Source organism: Meriones unguiculatus, chromosome 2, assembly GCF_030254825.1.
Source record: "Meriones unguiculatus strain TT.TT164.6M chromosome 2, Bangor_MerUng_6.1, whole genome shotgun sequence".
Classification (NCBI taxonomy): domain Eukaryota; kingdom Metazoa; phylum Chordata; class Mammalia; order Rodentia; family Muridae; genus Meriones; species Meriones unguiculatus.
The window spans coordinates 94311933-94324523 of NC_083350.1; the positions used below are offsets into that span (position 1 = coordinate 94311933).

At 49.8% G+C, this 12591-nt stretch overlaps 1 protein-coding gene across 2 annotated transcripts in view; it reads right to left on the bottom strand.

Moving 5' to 3' along the window:
* The window catches only part of Chst11 (carbohydrate sulfotransferase 11), a 204341-nt gene that overhangs the window by 100625 nt on the left and 91125 nt on the right, over positions 1–12591 (bottom strand). The window lies entirely within an intron of this gene.

The following is a 12591-nucleotide window of genomic DNA, read 5'->3' on the forward strand; positions in this document are numbered from 1 at the left end:
AGAAACACATTTCAGAGTAATGATAAAAACCAGTGAAGGAAATACAAACCAGCAGCACGACTACACACATGGTCTGACGTCACATCCTGTACTTGATTGGGTGCACTATGTTTTAGGGAACTGTGGTGCTGGCAGCGTGTGCGCTTACAGCAGTGCACAGTGACACGAAAGACCCGGGCTCATCCTGCTGTGGCAGCTCTGTGATGTGGCAAAGGTGTCACTATGCTTGCAGCTTTCACTTCCATCCTGGTCTCACAGGGTTCTGTTCTGCCTGTCCCTAGCATGCAGTGTGCAGGCAAGACCTTCAGACGACACCTCCTCCTCCAGGGCCCCGCAACCCGGACATCTGAAAACGGGGTGAATCATTTCCAAGGTAAGTCAAGGCTGCTCTCCCCAGTCTCTCCTGTGTCTTCCACAGTTTGCATTTTTGCTACAATATCAACTTGAGGTGGAAAGGATGATGGTCTGTGGTTCTAGAACTCTTTCTTTCATTTTTCCCATCCACAAAACACCCTGCATCCACACACTAACACTAACTACACCCAGAAGAGAGGAGAGAGGAAAAGAGAGAAGGAAGGAAGGAAGGAAGGAAGAAAGGAAGGAAGGAAGGAAGGAAGGAAGGAAGGAAGGAAGGAAGGAAGGAAGGAGACAGGAGGGGGGCAGGTGGGGTGGGAGAAGAACGGATGAACATGGGCCTGTGCAAACATTAACAGCCCATCAGGGAGAATCACTGCAGCCAGGATTAAGGGAACAAGGACAGCACAGCCTCCCAGAAGTCGAGGGAACACGCTGGTGTGTGGTCATGGCCACGCGCACACTCCCTCATTCCCTGGGACAGACAGGCTGGGCTTGAATGTGCCTCTAACCACGTGCCAGCTGTGTGCCCTTAGGCATCACCCATCGCCTCTCCGTTTCCTTGCCTGTATAAGAGAGCTGAAAGAGAATCTCTCTGGGTTGCTTGCGAAGACTGAATGAGTTACAATGCAGCCTCCTTAATGGCTGGCCAGCAGCCAAGGCAGGGGTTCCTGAAGCCATTCTACATAACACACTAGATTTGCGCATAGCCATCTATGATCAGTGTTGCCTGACTGATGCTGGAAAGATGGAAAGACTCTCTCCCTGAGCCAGCAAGTGGGCTGAGAGTGACTTGGCCACTCTTCAGCCAAGATAAAAGACTGAGAGGGCTGGGGGAAGGGCTGCTGTCCAGATGTCAGCCTGACCTCAGCGGTGAAGACATCGGGCTTGGGAGATGGTTCACTTGGCAAGGTGATGACCATGGAAGCCTGAGGCCTGACTTTAGATCCTGAACCCACATTAAATACAGGTGCAGTGGCATATGTCCACAGGTGGGTACCCCCTGGCCCTGGGAAAAAAGACGTGAGACCCCTGACGATCACTGGCCAGGTTCCCTTCCTGAAGTGCTGAGCTCCAGACTGACTGAGACCTGGCCTCAAAAAATAAGGTGTCACGTGATAGAAGAACACACTAGACGTCAGTCTCTGGCCTCTACACATGCTCACACATGCATATGCACATATATACATACATACATGCACACACAAGTACATAAACATGTGCACTCACTCACACACACATGAACCACCTCCCCTCCACACACACACACACATACACACACACACACACACACACACACACACACGAACCACTCCCCTTCACGTACTTGTGTGCACGTACACACATGAACACACACACAAGCATGAAGATTAATCTTCATAAGCAGCAGGTGAACCAACCCTCTCCCTTGACTTTACCCTTCGATCCTTGAAGAGACCCTAAAGGAAAGCATCCATTCAGGGGAGAAGAGGCCATGTGTCCTGGCCCCTTTTCCTCACCTTCCTAGCTGGGGGGGGGGGGGGGGTGCTGGCAAGCATTTTCTGGAAAGGACAAGTGGCACTTAGCTCTGTGTCATCATTTGGGTGAGAGAACAAGAGACAGAAGAGCAAGAGTGGCAATGGTGCATGCGAGCAAGTTCCATTTATGCACAGGAATCTGGCGCTCACGGCATCTTCCGGTGTTAGGGAATACGCTTCCTTTGTTGTTTTGGTTTAATGGCTTAACAAAAACAGGCAGAAGGCAGGGTTTGACCCTGAGGCTGGAGTTTGGGGATCCCTGCCCTGGAGCCTGGGGCCCCAAAAGAAGCTCTGCACAGACCCTATAAGCCCAGTGGCCTTCCCACGGGAGGAGGGATCTTTGAGCAGAAACCAACCCATAAGAGCCATTAGAATTTGATGAGGCTGTCCAGAGGGGGCAAACACTGGCTCTTTGTTCCTCCACGGCTGCCCAGGAAAGTGAGGGAGAATTCTTTGTGTTTTTCTTTAATTTATTACTTCATTTTTCATTTCCACCCAAAAGGAGGGAAACTGCTGAGGGCAAGCAGGTCCTTCTGTGCAGTGGCATAGCAGTGCTTGGAGTGGAGAACAGGACCATAAAATGTCTGAAACCACAGCCACACTGTGCAGGCTGAAGTCCCCCCGCGGCAGCAGACAAGCTCACCGGGACCCGCCACACTGAACACCCCACCACGGAACCATTAGGAGCCAGCTTTTACAGGAGGCAGTATTATTTAATTGGTTTATTTTTCTAAAACAAGGTCTTTAAGGAGCTGGGATGGTGTGAGGCCTGCAGCTCAGATCCTTTACCTGTGACTTCATGGCAGCCATGTGAACTGACTTTGGCACCCCAGGCTACAAAAGCCAAAGGGGCCTGTGTGCTCTTTCTAAGTGTGACAACAAGCCTGCCCTGTGTAGAAGACCTTCAGGGCATCACAGTGCTCCAAATGTTTCACAGCTTAGATTTTTGGATTACAGACTTTGGGGCTCAGTGAGTAAAGGCACCTGCCACCCAGCCTGACGATGGGAGTTTGATGCCTGGGACTCCACACAGCAGAAGGAGAAGACCGCCTCCTGCAATCTGTCCTTTGATCATGCACACATGATCATACATGCACACATACACACACACACACACATGCACACACACACACACATGCACACACACATTTAATTTGTCAAGTTATCAATTTTCAAGAGACTGATAGAATGACCAGATGACAGTCTATGCAAATATCCGAATGAATCCCACCCTCCTAAGCAGTTCCTGTGCGTGTGAGTGGTAAACACAGTCCGTAAGTCCTCACAAAACCCACATCTGTACCAGCCTGTCAACAATGTAAACAAACGTCCCAGGAACCTGTGTCTGCGAGCTTACAGCTTGGCGTGAAGAATCTTTGGTGCTTTGAATCCAACTTGTTCAGAGTCTGAGGGGTCTTAAACTTCACCTGGCTACGCTTGCTGGTTCTCAGAGAATAAAAGTGGGCCAATGATTGGACAGAATGACCTGAGGAGGAGGCCAGGACGCCACAGTCCATCCTGATCTCATCCAGGTCTCACAGAAGCTGTTACTGCCCCTCTGTGAATCCACCATGGGACGTCGTTCTGAGTACAGATGTGTGACACAAGCAAAAGTGAAACCAGAGGCCAAGCTCTCAGGGGATTTAATGAAACGCCTGATTCTGCAGTTGGATGTTAGAGAACGAGAACAAAGTCAGTGAGACTGCTAGCAGACCCTGCTCCTTCGAGATGGCTACCTTAGCCTTCTCAGTCAACAGAGCTGAGACAGGACGAGGGAGGCAGGAGCGGGGTTAGGGAACTGAGTTTGCTCCCCAGAACCTACATGAAAGTGCCAGGCTTGCTGGTGCACTCCTGTAATCAGCACAGGGGAGGGGAGATGGGGATCCAGAGACAAGGCTCATCGGCCAGACAAGCCGACCTAAGGAGTGACCTCCAGGCAATCAGACGCCTTGTCTCAAAGGGTGCAGACAGGACTCTGAGGGTGACACCCGAGGCTGTCCTCTGGCTTCCATGCATACCTGCACAAGTCACGTGCGTGTGTACACGGGCACACACACAAACACAAACACATGCAGGAGTTAGGAAAAGACCGAAAGCAAACAACAAAAGCATCTAGAAAAATTAATAGGCGAGAGCATGCTCTCTGTACTATGGTATATACCCAGTGGACTCCATAGCTGTCTAGCAAACATGAACCCCATGCTTACATGGACCCCATTACCTCCCCTCCTCAGGCTGCACAGATTTGGGGAAATTCTACTCTCTTACAGTCAGTCCCCATATCTGTGTCCTTTAGTATTTAAGCTCATAAAGCAAAGACTCCTTCCCAACACCCTGAAGGACCATGCTGAATACAGCTCTCAGCTGCTGAAGGTCAAGATAGAAATCTAAGAATTCAGTTACTATCCCTAGCATTACGGGAAAGACAAGCAATAGCATTCATCTCAGAACCAGCGGGTTCATTGAGCAGGAAGCCTTCCCAAGGGGCTCCAGCACCCAGTGTGGAAGAACAGACTGGCTCATTCAGAAGTTCACTGCCAGAGAAAGAATGGCCACTGACTGGATTTAGCAAAACCAACGGCTTCTACAATCACCTCTCCCCGCCCTAAAGGTTCTGGTCCCTCTGCAGTAATATGACCCAGTGAGGAGCTGCACTTACTTCCAAAAGCACAAAGAAAGCTACTCATTAAAGCCTTAAATCGAGTTCATGGGAGACAAGGAGGGACCCTGAGAGGCCGCTGGTGAAATGACTTTCCTGCAGCACAGGGTGTGCAGGGCTGAGAGAAAGTCTCTTTAGAACAGTGTGCAATGGGAGGACGTTTGTAGCCACCTGAGACTTCTATACGGAAAGCTGGTGGGACTTCTGGGAGGTGGTTCAGCCACGGGGGCAGGGCCTTTAAGAAGAGGGCATAATAATGCATAAAAATGACATTTTACCCCAGGAGGACACACAAAATGTACAATCCATGAAACAGGAAGCAGGTATTCGGCAGGCTCCTATCTGCCAGCACCTTCCTTGATCTTAAACTGGGAAGAAATACATTTCTGTTGTTTAGATGCCATGGAGTCTGCAGTCGGTGGTTATGGAAGCCAGAATGGGCTAGGAGGACGCAAAGCTCAGAAAACGATCTGCTGGTCAGGGGAGAATGCCACTCACTGAGAGCACAGCAGAGGGGAAGGGGAAGGGAAGGATGAGGAGGCATGGAGAAAGGGATCCAGGGGGTGTGGCTAGAACCTGGGCCTCTCAGGTTCTAATGGGGACAGTCAAGTGGCTCTCTAGAACAGATCCTTAGAACAGGCTGGGCCCGTCCGCTCTCTCCTCAGCACCTCACTGTTGTGAGCCTGAAAGACAACCAAGGATCAGACAGGTGGGGCTGGCCATGGGTGGAAATACGTGTGACTTGGGCAGCCAGTGACTTGAGTCCTGTTGTCACCTGGGAGAGCTGTGCTCAGACTAAGCCCAGCCCTGATCATAAGACGCCAGGCCCGTGGGACTATCACTCACAGAATGGTTTCAAAAGGCCACTCCAAAATAGCCTAAAACACCAAGTTTTCAACTTAAAACCAAGGATGGTTTCAAAAGTATTAGAGACTGTATATGTGCAAAAGAAGTAAATCTACAGCCATAGAAAGGGGATCTGTGTCTGCCCAAAGCCAGGCCTGGGGACCAGGAGTGACAGCAGACAGACATGGATTTCTTTCTAGCATGACAGAGAACGTAACCTGGGCTGTGGGGTGGAGGGCCTGCGCTGTTCTATCAGTAAGGCCCGGTTCACAGACCACTACACTTAAAGCGAGTGTAATTTATGCGTAAATTCAAAGCTCAGGAGGACTACCTCCAAAAAGAAGCACGGCAATGTCCTCAGGATAAGCCTGGAACATTAACATTTTCCAAGATTTTTGACTGATTTGAGAAGATCCACCTAGCAATACCAACAAGTGAGATTTAACCGAACAGTATTTTTGTCCTGGAAAACATTTCTAAATTTGAACTATCGGGTTTATATTATTTAGAAGTTGCCCTTCTTATTCAGGGAACTGAAGTATCAAAAGGAACTTTAAAATTTAAACGCAACTTAAATTATTAAAAGCAAGCTAAAACGTTTCTTAAAAGCAAAATATTAATCAAAGGTCATCCTGGATGTCAGCTGAGTTTACTGAGATTCTTAGAGGTAGGCTGTGAAATCTGGGACTTCAATTTTCTTTATAAGCCTTTTTGGTACACAACTGGCAGCCTGTGCTAAAGAAATGCCGGGGCTTGGCTACTTTAGGCCGACCATAAAGCAGCCCACATCCCAAACCGAACCGAAAGTTATCTCTGAAGCTCCACAGTGGTAGATTTTTATAGTTGAGAAACTCAAAGCTCTATGGAAAAGTGGTTCAAAGAGCCGGAGCTGGCAGCCGACCCAGAAAAGCCCCTATAAATTCACTTTATATCCCCTCTGATGAGATGAAGCAGACAGCACCACAACACACATCTCACATCCACCATGCCGAAGTCTCCAAGCCTCGAGCAGTTAGGTTTGCAGTTATGCCTTGACTGCCGGGGAATTCACCCCCATCCTGCAGTTTCCTGGAAGGCCTGTGAATATATTTTGCAGGCTGCAGATAACGCGCCAGCATACTTTCTTCCTGGTGTCTGGCGCTCCAAGTTTGACTTTCCAACTTGGACACGTTGATGTCTGCCTATGGGTTCCCCCACGCTTGCAGACAAATGGCTCGGCTCTTGGCAATGACAAGTCATTTGGGTCACCTTTGCTGACGCTACTGAAGCTGGGCCACTAGCTCCAAACCCGTTGGCTCCCCGTGTCCGGCCCTGCGCAGTCGGCTGACAGGGCGGGCTGCATCTGCCAGCTCGTCTCTCGCTGGAAGCAACCGCCTTCCCTGCCACACGGCCCCCGTGAACATCAGAGGGGCTGTCACCTCTGTTTTCCTCAAGACCACTTTGGGGGACACTGAGCCCCCCCGTCTTTTCTCTTCTCCTTTGTCTCTACCCTATCCTGGAAGGCAGGAAACATGGTTGCTGTGGATGGAAGTGTGCCCTACCCCGAATTCATATTACAGAACCTCGAACTGTAACTTTATTGGGAAATAGGTTTTTGCTAATGTAATTATAGTTACATAGAGATGAGGTCATACTAGATGAGCTTGTGCCACAAGTCACATGACTGGTGCCTAATGAGAGGAGAAGAGGGCAGACACACACAGGGAGAGAGCCGCGAGAAGACAGCCAAAGGCGCGGGAAGGGTGAGCAAACATCTTACACCTTGACTTTGCATGTCAGCTTTCCAGGATGTGGGAGAACACGCTTCCGCTTCTTTGAATGAGTTGTGCTCATTCGTTACAGAAGCCTAGCACACTAACATGAGTACACAGACAGTTAGCTCCTCCCTAAGGTTGCAGTGAGTCCTAAGCAAGGCATCCCATGCAGACGTGGAGAGCACGGCCTTGCTGGAGACGAGCGGGCAACCTCAGACGCCCAGAGATGTGCTGGATGGTGGGTCTGCCTCTCCGCTGAAAAGGCAGCTAAACAATCCCAGCAGAAGGACAGACACTCAAGCCACAAAGACCAGAATGTGAAAAGGGAGACAGCAGTGGCCTGGCTTGTAGTTTCCTTTCTGTGTGTCTAAGTGAGTCAAAGATGGGAATTAGCTTTTGAATCACTCACTTGTCTGATATATTTCTGGCATAGAGGCCAAGACAGAGAACACCGCTTAAAAAATATGGCCACGTGTGCCACCGCACTGGGGCCAGGAGGGTGTTTTAACCCTTGAAATCTGCCAGATTCCCTCCAGGAGATGATACCAAGGGAAAGATATTACCAAAAAGAAGCAAAGTGGGGGTAGAAATCCTTACTGCAGGAGCTGGGAGATAGATCAACTGGCAAAACGCTTGTGGAACAAAAATGAGACTCTGAATTTGATACCCGAAGCCTGCACTAAAAAGTCAGGCTCAATGTATCTGCTTGCAATCCCAGTATGGGGAGAAGGAGACAGGCAGACTCCTGGGCTGGCGTGGGGAGGGGGTGGCCTCTCCTACCTGCCAACTCTGGGCCAGGTCAGAGACGCTGTTTGAAAAAAGAAAAAGTTGGAAGTGGGTGGTCACGGTGGTGCATGTCTTTCATCCCATTACTCGGGAGGCTGAGGCAGGTTCATCTCTGTGAGCCCAAGGCCAGCCTGGTCTACACAGAGAGTTCCAGGCTAGCCAAGGCTTCATGGTCAGACCCTGCCTCAGAAGATAGATACATAGACAGACACACACACACAGATACATACATACATACATACATGGACAGACAGACAGACAGATGGATGGACAGATGGAGTGGACAGCTCCAGAGAAATACCCTGAAGTTGGCCTCTGGTCTAAACATAGACACGCACGCACGCACACACACACACACACACACACACACACACACACACACACCACAGAGCTATGCACACCCCAACGCATGAATGCACATTCGTTATTGCATTTTCTTTCTACCGGCCAAGCACTGGGCACACTCTGAGACGGCTGAAGTTTGAGGGATGATTTCATGAAGTCCATTTATGTGTATTTTAGTAAATCATGGTGGTCTATTACTAGTGAGCTAAAAATGCTACTATAATTAAAATCCTGATTAAAATCATGAAAATGGGGTTGGGGCATCAAAATTCAAATAGAAGGTGAGGATCTCACACGACACACAAGTAAGCCAGCCGATCAAAACAAAAGAGTGCTGGAGTGGCTTCGGCACACTCTTCCTTCCATGTAACACCAGACCAGTGCTAAACATGTAACTGAAAGCCCTGTTCTAAACAAACGGCTGGAATATCCCCAAAGAAAACCAAAACATTATCTGCAGCCCCAAATGGGGATGCTCTGAGCCAGAGTTCTTTTTCTGTGTCCTCCCCACCTCCCCTGCAGGGAGGGGGTGGAACCCAGGGCCTCACTTGCTGCTAACACTGAACCATCCCTTCCTCCAGACAACAGATCTTGCAAACGAGAACAGTGTATGTCTCAAGCTTCCAGTAAGTGTACACACAACCCTAGTTGCTAATGCTGAATGAGTGTGCAAGGTGTGAAGGGCACAAAAGCGGTGCTGGGGAAGGGCTACAGATGGATGGGGAGGTGGGGACGGCCCTGCTGTGTGTCAAATCTTCTCCTTGAAGTGTGGCTGGCAGGGACAGGCCATTGCAGCTGCATCCTATTAAACACGCCCACAATGGAGGCTGCCTCCCTTTCTGTGCATCCAAGAAGCCAGTGGACCTGGTTCCCCAGGCTCGCTACATTCAGGAAGCAGGATGGGAGTAAATGCAAGGAAGGAAGAGAAAGGAAAAAAGAAAAGAAAGAAAAGAAAAACCTTCCGGTGACTGTCATGAGTTCCCCAAGGAGAATGCTCAGCATCAGAAGACCTTTTCCTCCTTAAGTAAAAAAAAGCTTCATGACAGAAAGAATGCAGAGGAGAGTCTCATCTTTGTCCAGGAAAATCTAAAAACCTTGCCCAAGCTCCTTGTTGCTGTGGTATTAGAAGGTATTGCTGTGGCCTCTTGGTGTGTAACAGAACATGTAGGTTGCATTTAGCTACTAAAAGTCCTCCAGTGTGAGCCAGGCAGAGCCATCTGTGCCATCAAATTTAAAAAGCCGTCAGACAATGAGATGGTTGTAATCAGGTTCAGCTACCAGCAGCCTCAGTGGCCAGCATCTGTGGAAATGGCCACTGTGTCAGAAGGGTCTGGTTCCACGATGGCCGACACCTGCGGCATCCAGGGAGGAGGAGGTGGTCTAGGCAGAGTGCATTCTGTGTCCTGAGCACTGCGCCCTGACTGCTGGGCATTTCAATGAGCATCAGTTCAACCTCTTCCACACACCTTATCTGTCAGTTTTCATCTCCACAGAACAGACGAGGAAAAGAGCTCTTTCTCGCCTGTGGCCCACAGCCGGAAAAGGATAGATTCACCATACTGACACTTCAGAGAAAGGTTTAGGGCCTCCCTGAGCTGCAAGTAGGCACCTCGTGATGTAGGACAGAAGGGTAAAAGGTGGCCACACCTCCACACCTATCCCTGAGTCACAGCCACTGGGACATGGGTTTAGCAGGGCCAGTGATGTGGTTCAGCTGGTAAAGGCACTTGCCAAACAAGCCTGGGAACCAGAGTATGATCCCCAGATCCCACAGTGGAAGGAAAGAACCAATTTCTGAGGCTTGAACTCTGGACCTCCACATGGGAACCATAGCATGCATGCCTGTACTCATGAACATATGATCACGCACACACACACACACACACACACACACACAAGCATGTCTGATACAATTAGGTCAATGCAGAGGATGTCAGAAGACCTGCTTCAAACCCTGCCCCTCCAACAAGAAGCAGCAAGCTACCCTGCAAGCTTCCTGACCCCTCTGTGGCCCTATTTTGTCACTGTTAAGATGGTAATAATGAGAGAACATGCTTACAAAGCTATTCTGAGGGTGACACGAGATGAAACTGCCAACTGCACTGGCTGCCGCCTTTCAAGGGCATCTGCTGCCTTCACACTTGTAAAGTTCTGAGAGCAGAAGCAGCTTTCCAGAGTGGCTTTCTCAGACTCGAAGCAGCAGGTGGTGATGATGGTGATGAAGATGAGAGCACCATGGTCACAATGATAAAGTACATGGAGTATATGCCTGCCCTCAGCCACAGATCTGGGTCTGTCTCACATCAAAGACAAATTACCAACTAGACTATTCATTCTTCCCTGTAAGTTTCTTTACATTCATCAGTTTTACTTTATGCATATATGCACACACAAGTAGGTCAGAGAACAACTTGCAGGGGCCAGTTCTCTCCTTCTGCTGGGTGGTTTCAGGGATCTAACTCCGGCTGGCAGCAAGCATGGTACCTGCTGACCCACTGCCCTGGCTCTCTCTCACTGTGGCTTTTTTTTTAATTGCCTGCAAGTTTAATGAATTTTTTTTCTCAAATCAGACAAATATTCTTAAGTCCAAGTGGCAAAGTAACAAAACACCCCCCACCCTTCCCAGTAAGGGGCGTGTAACTCTCAGGTGTAGACAGGCAGAGGCCTGGTGTAACCACGGTCACAGGGCTAAGGCACACACAGAGGTCTTAGTGTCATAAATGGCTTTCTCAGAGCAGACGGAGGCAGTGACTCTCCTCATCATTACTCCCCAGCCCTTGCTGTGACCAACAATCCCACTCAGAGCCATGCCAGTCAGCGGCTTCTACAACCTCTGATGTTTGGTCAGAGGGAACTGGGTTCTCTCAAAGCCCGAAAAACCAGCACTGAAAGCAAATGGGGTTGCAGGGTGGGCTGAAGAAGTGGCTCAGTCACAAGGGGGCTGCTGTGTGAGCATGAGGCTCGGCACTCACATTTGCAGAAAAGGTCTGGTTCCAAGTTGGCTGGTGCCTACACTGGCTGGGTGGCAGAGGGGAGCACGCAGCTGTAATGGGGGTGGGGAGGTATAGGCAGGAGGATCCATGGAGCTTGCTGGCTCATGAGTCCAGCCAGATCGGCAAGCTCCAAGTTCAGTGAGAGGAACTTGAAGCTAGGAAGAACAGCAAAGGAACCCAAATATCTTTCATTTCTAATTTAATAAGAGAACGTAAGGAGGAGAGCAAGCTGAGGAAGTTACCAGTGTCCACGCCTAACATCTGCACACACACACACACGGACATGTGTGAACACGGCGGAGAGGAAGAGAGTCAGAAAGAAAGAAGAGAGAGATCTCAACTATCGACATTCCCTGCCTTACACTTTGTAACTGCAGCATGTGAGAACAGCTGCCCCTATACAGGCCTGAAGAGCACTAACATCTCCACAGGCCTCCCTGCTCTGTGCCTGCGTCTGTGTATGTCGTCCTCTACAGGCCTGAAGAGCTAACATCCCCACAGGCCTCCCTGCTCTGTGCCTGTGTCTGCAAGGCCCCAGTAGGGCAGACCTTGGTTATTCCTAAAGAACAGAGTTAACTTAGCTTAGGTTGTAGAGCCAGGACAGCCCAAGAGCAGGGTGCTGGCATGGACCTCTGGCCTCTGGTGAGGCCCCCGTGCCACTTCTTCACGTGGTGAGGGTATATCACACCGTAAGGCCAGTGCAAAAGTTCTAGCTCAGGGTCTTTCTACCTCAACTGACACAGCCATGTGCCATTACAAGAACCCCAGCCTGACAATGCCATCTAATCTTAATTGCCTCTCCAAGGCCCCCAGACCATGACATCTACCTGGGCACCGGGCTTCTACCGCCTGGACTTCTAGGGGCGCAGATGGTCTGCGACTGACCAGGTGTCAGCCGCACTCCAGCAGGGGCTAGAAGGAGTCTGACACCCCGGGGCAGGGGGACCCGACTCCCAGAAGAGAGACGGCCGAAAGAAGTATCCAGACTCCACTGAAAGGACGACAGGAGCGTGCTCCCGGATGCCTAAGGCCTTCAAGAGTCCAGATGAGGAGATCAGAACAGACGCAGGGTTCATGGGAAGCTAGGAAGAACAGGAAAGGAACTCAAATATCTTTCATTTCTAATTTAATAAATGACATTTATTTAAAAAAAATCTCACGCCTTAATTTCCATAGTGAGTGTGGAGGATCCTTAAGAAAGAATCTCATTTGCTCAAGCAAGTTCAGCAAAGAGGACTGTAGGAAATTCAGTAATCCCCTTCCTCCCAGCTGATGTAGGAAGCCTCAGAGGATCAGATACCCACCTCTTGGTGAAAATCCTCTCGGCCTAGCTACAT